Source organism: Octodon degus, unplaced genomic scaffold (assembly GCF_000260255.1).
Source record: "Octodon degus isolate 3935 unplaced genomic scaffold, OctDeg1.0 scaffold00131, whole genome shotgun sequence".
Classification (NCBI taxonomy): Eukaryota; Metazoa; Chordata; class Mammalia; order Rodentia; family Octodontidae; genus Octodon; species Octodon degus.
The window spans coordinates 1,307,834-1,313,079 of NW_004524707.1; the positions used below are offsets into that span (position 1 = coordinate 1,307,834).

Sequence of the window (5,246 nt, forward strand, 5' to 3'; positions counted from 1 at the left end):
ACTCAGCCCGAGGCCTGGCTTTCCCATTCACAGTTAAAGACTAAAAACCACTTGAGCACTATTATGTTTGCTTTGTTAAGCACTTCAGCTACCTGTTTATATTATTTCACCATCAACAGCTTTGTCAGCTTTTTAAAATAGAAATTTATTATTAACCCAATTTTACAGAGTAAAAACTCTGGGTTAAAGTCACCAAGTAATTTTTTCTAAGTCACTCAGGTACTAAGTGGTGCAACCAGGATGGATATATCTGACTTAAAAGGCATTATTCTACACTGGGCAGTGTGGTTGCGACCAAAGGTGACATCTTAGAGGCCCAAAAATTCTACTGTCTTTATATTACACTGGGATTGTTTTTATCTTCCTCATATTCTTTTACTCTCAATGACAGATCTTGAGGTCTTAGCTTAAGAGTCCTAAAGCTCCAAACCCCACCCTTCCTTCCCCTCCCAATACACAGAAACTCAAGAAGGCATTTTCCCAGGTTTTTTTTTTTTGTTGTTGTTGTTGTTGTTTTTTTAACCAGGAATTGAACTCACAACCTCATGCTTACCAGACAGGCACTGTGCTGCTGAGCAATAACCCCAGACTGAAGAAGGCATTTTCAGTTTATCCATTTGAGGCTTAATGGCAAATTCTGTCTTGAAAAATCACCCCATTGGCTCTACCTCCCATGTACATTCGACCTACAGCCACACCGTGCACAGATGCAGAGTCAGCCAAGTCAGAGGGGTCTCGGCTATAGCTCAAGAGAAGATCTGCTGCCCGTAAGAGGGAAGTAAGCTCCTGTAGCAAGATGGTGCCAGAGCTTCAAGTCTCTTGACTCCTCCTCCTGTGCACTTTCCACTCTACCACCTGTGCATTCGCTGTGTTTAAACATGAGCACACACCGAGCATGAAGGACTGTTGACTGGCCCATCTGTACAGACTGCCCCCACTGTGGAGAGACAGGCAGTGGTATCTGCCCTCTGCCCCGCTCCATTCAGCTGAGCAGATCTCTATCTCTCTCCAGAGCTGCCTGCACTGCACTACCCTGTTGGAAATGACGAAACATTGGTGACTGACTACAGTGACAGAGGGAGTTCCGGGTAGGGTTGCAGGTGGTGAAGTTTCCATCTGGACCTTGCTGAAATACAGGCTGGACTCAGACCTTGCCCCTGGACCCGGAGGTAAGTACGGCTAGATAGGATTTTAAGCTAATGCAAAGCTTGTACATTTGTGGGCCTGGATGCGTATGGATTTCAGATACCATTCTCCCTTCTGTCAGGATTTTGGGATGCAATTCATTTTGCAGTCAGCTTCAAGGAACCCTGACATTCAGCAGTTTGACTTTGCAGATGTTAATCTTGCGTCCCGAGATCTGAGATCTGTCTGCATTAGCAGCAGCAACCCTCAGGGCTCCATCTAGAAGGTTTTCTGCATACCCAAAAACCTGGCTTCAAATACCCACTTTCCTGAACTTTATTGTGCTTCTGTTCCTCATCTTTAAACTGGGTGTTAGAACATCTATGCTACGGGCTTGCTGAAAGGATATAGACACAAACACTTGGTGCCAGGACGGCCCTCCTTCAGCAGTTGCTGTTACTTTTTAGTTAATTGGAAATCAGACTCCAGAGAAAATCTCCCCATAGGGAAGTTTTCCTTATGATTTATCTGAACCACAAAAGGTGGAAGGGAGAAGGCCTAGGAGCTTGAAATGTCATAGTCAGAAAATGTATCCTTTCTAAGAGAAAAGCCATGCACACAACCAGGCAAGGAAACAACCCCACGAGACAGGAACAGTTGTCCCAGAAATGGAGCTGTGTGCCCTGCACTGTTCCAGGAGATAACCCCAAGTTGGGGCTATGAATAGCTTTTGTTTACACTGGGGAAACTGAGGCTGCAAAGTGTTAAGTGACTTGACTGTCAGCAAGAGAATCTCTTCTAGCGTAGAAGCCACCTGAGACCCGCCTTTTCTCCTTGTCTCCCACCCAGGGAGGGGCTCGGACAGTGCAGTGCTGGAGGCCTGGACTAAAGGCTTGCTAACTAGCCGGTCCTGCTCCTGCTGCTGTGTGTGGGCCTCATGGAATCGGTGCTGGTGACTCTACCAGTCACTGGGCCTTGCACAGGACAGCTGCCCAATTAGAGGAACCCAATGCAAAATGAAAGCCTGGGGTCCCGTGTGCAAAAACTATTAGGAATAACAGTAAAGCATGTCCCTTTTGAACACAAGGCCACGCCAGGCTGCAAACCTGTGAAGCCAGTCCCAGCCTTGCAGGCTAACAATGAGGCAGGGAAGGTGCTAGAACATTCTATGGTCTCATGTAACCCTCCTGACCACTCTGTGAGGAGGACATTCAACTTCCCAGTCAAAAGAGGGGCAAACTAAGACTTGGGGTGTTGAGGGACCCTTCCAAGGTCAAAGGTTTCTTGGGTAGAAATTGATCAAATTGCATTTTGTACAGAGCTCTCTTTTGTATAAAATGTCCCCCGAAACTGTTAGGAATTATGGGGGTGCAAAATATGGACAAGATGTGCTGCCGACCCCCAAGAGCTCACAGACTGAGTGAGTATAATCTGTGAAAGGATTAGTTTCCCTGAAATGAGCTGGCTAATCTATGAAGTGTAGTGGACCGGCCCATGAAATGGATAATATTTATTTGGTAGCTCCCACAGGTCTCCAGGTTCACCCAGAACTAGCAAAACTGAATCCACCCACACTTCTCGTGGTGCTTGCAGCGCACTGTGTTCTTGCTGATCTAGTCTTAGAGCTAAATCTCATTCAGCACAAGGAATTTCCTGCAAAAATGTGTTCTCCAAACTTACTAATGAGAAGCACTAGGTGCTTGGTTTTTTCTTAAATAAACTGGCAATTCCTGTATCAAGACACGAGTGTGACTAGAGATACGGTATGTTCCCCTGAGACTCAAAGTGTCTCTTTCTGGTTAAGCCTCACCCTTTGTGTTCATTTTCCACCTGTGGAATTCTTGGACAAGGAAATGTCAGAACGAAATCTACTTAGCCCACCTCACCCCCATTTTATAGACAGGCAAACTGAGGCTCAGGGTCCAGCATGACTGATTGATAAGGCTGCTAATGGGGAAGCTCATCTAGTTCTCACTTCACGTTCCAGGTTACTCCTCTCCAGCTGGGGTCCGGGCCCTGACATGGTGGCCAGAGCCAGAGAGGATCCAGAGAAGATTCCTCCCATAGCCAGGACAAAGGTGACCCCCTAAGCTCTACTGTCCTCTTTCCCTTGGCATCTGAAAGACCGTGTGCCTCCCCTCCATCTCCTGTGTTCCCTGCTGGGTGCACAGTCTGGCAGCGGCGGTGAAGGATCTGATAAGGACGAGGTCTTCTTGGGACCCTGTAACTTTGTGTACTGGGTTACTTACGCACCTCCTCTGACACTGTGAAGGAGCCCTGGGCTCTCCCAGGCTCTACGGAGCGGGAGTGCTTCTATGGCTGAGCCGCCTCTGCTCAGGGCTGGACCCTCTGCTGGGGGCTGGACCCACTATTTGCTGCCTGGGGCTGTGGCCCATCCCCTGCTGAGCAGTAGATGTCGGGTGCCCTGATACGACCCTGCACACTCCCTGTGGCATGGGAAGTCTCTGCCCAAGCCCCCTGGGCTCAGTTCTGTCCCCTCTCGTTTCTGACATGGAGAACGGTAGTGTCTAGCTCTGAACATTGTTACTCGGAGGCTTAAATAAGATCGTGTAGGCAAGACGTTTTGCATAATTTGCACGAATCCTAAACACACACACACACACACACACACACACACACACACACACACAGAGGTGTTTTAAAAAAAGAAGTGGCGCCATCCTTATTTTCTAGATCTTACAGATGTGAATGCTGAGGCTGGGGAGGTAAACACTTACAGCTAGGAAGGCTGTAATCCTTACAGCGGGAATCCTGAATCCTGATCAGTAGGTCCTGCTCCTGGCAACTTTGCCGCGTTTCCTGTGGGGCTGCTTGGTGGAATTCCTGGCTTGTTCGCGCTCTCATTTCCCTGAGGTCAAGTCGGAGTTGAACTTTGTTGAGGACGGCCAGGCCCACAAAGCTGCGCGCTCTGCCAGGCTGCAATTCTTGAGCTGGGTTGCTCAGTTTCCTCTCTCCACCCAACTTCTGTGCCTGTGGCATCGCCTCTGCTTCTCGATTCTGCACATGTTCGTGTCTCAGTCTTCTAAGAACAGCACGAGCTCTTGGAAGCACAGACGAGTTCCGCGGACATTCAGCAGACTGCCTCGGGGCTCTGCTACCGTGGGAAGAGAGGTTTCTGGGTTGGCCTAGGTGCAGCGCTAACGTACTGCAGAAAACCTAGGCTGGGTTAAATGTCTTAGAACTTGTCTTGAGTACAGTTAATAGCAATATACTGCATTATTGACAATTTCTAGGAGAGTAAGTCTTGTTTATTTGTTAAGACAAGGTCTTGCTATATAGTTCAGGCTGGGCTTAAACTCACCGAGATCCACCTGTCTCATACTCCCGAGTGTTGGTGTTACAGGTGTGTACCGGAAGGCCCAGCAAGAGTGTAACTTTTAAGTGTTCTCAGCATAAAAATTAAAGTATGTGAAGTAATGCGCCTACTAATTTCAAAACCTGATGTATATCAAAACTATACATATTAAATTAAAGTATTAATTTAGGGGCTGGGGGGTCTTAGCTCAGCGGGAGTTGCTTGCCATTCATAAAGCCCTGTGTTCAATTTCCAGCACCCACCCCCCAAAAAGGCAGAACAACAACAAAAAAACCTCAAATTCAATCTAGAACAAACAGTTTTAATTAATAAATACAGCTTTTCTTAATAGGAAAAATGCATACTGATTCCTGAAAAATCTTAAAAATTGCAAAGTATAAAGACTGAAGTAAAATAATCCACACCCTAACGACCAGCTCTGTTAACATTAAGGCATATTTTGTGTGATTTTCCCTCTGTGAGTAAAGTACATTTGAATGACATTCCCAATTTATTTTTCATAAATTTATATATGTAAAGAAGTCTGTATTTATTAGACAAAATTATTGTTAAAGAAATCCTCTGGATTTGGCGAACTGGTCAATGAGTTGGGTAGTTTTTTGTGAACTAATATGACAGCAAAATAAGCTTACTGACCTAGCGTCCTCTCTTTCCCAGGTTTTATTCTTTTTATGTTTACTGTTTACAGAGGCATGAGCATGAGCAGGTGTGTCATTTTAAATATTCTATGTAATGTGTAAGTCCATTTCATTTCACTTTTTAAAAAATTTTTTTCACTTTTTGT

General features: G+C 46.0%; 1 protein-coding gene across 1 annotated transcript in view; it reads left to right on the forward strand.

Annotated features, from left to right (window-relative positions):
* Positions 1-1,081: 1,081 nt before the first annotated feature.
* The window catches only part of Rhex (regulator of hemoglobinization and erythroid cell expansion), a 17,421-nt gene continuing 13,256 nt past the window's right edge, over positions 1,082-5,246 (forward strand). Inside the window, exons 1-2 of the mRNA XM_004641188.2 lie at positions 1,082-1,169; positions 3,113-3,203. The gene's annotated coding sequence lies outside the window, so the exon portion shown is untranslated. The remainder of the gene's footprint in view (positions 1,170-3,112; positions 3,204-5,246) is intronic.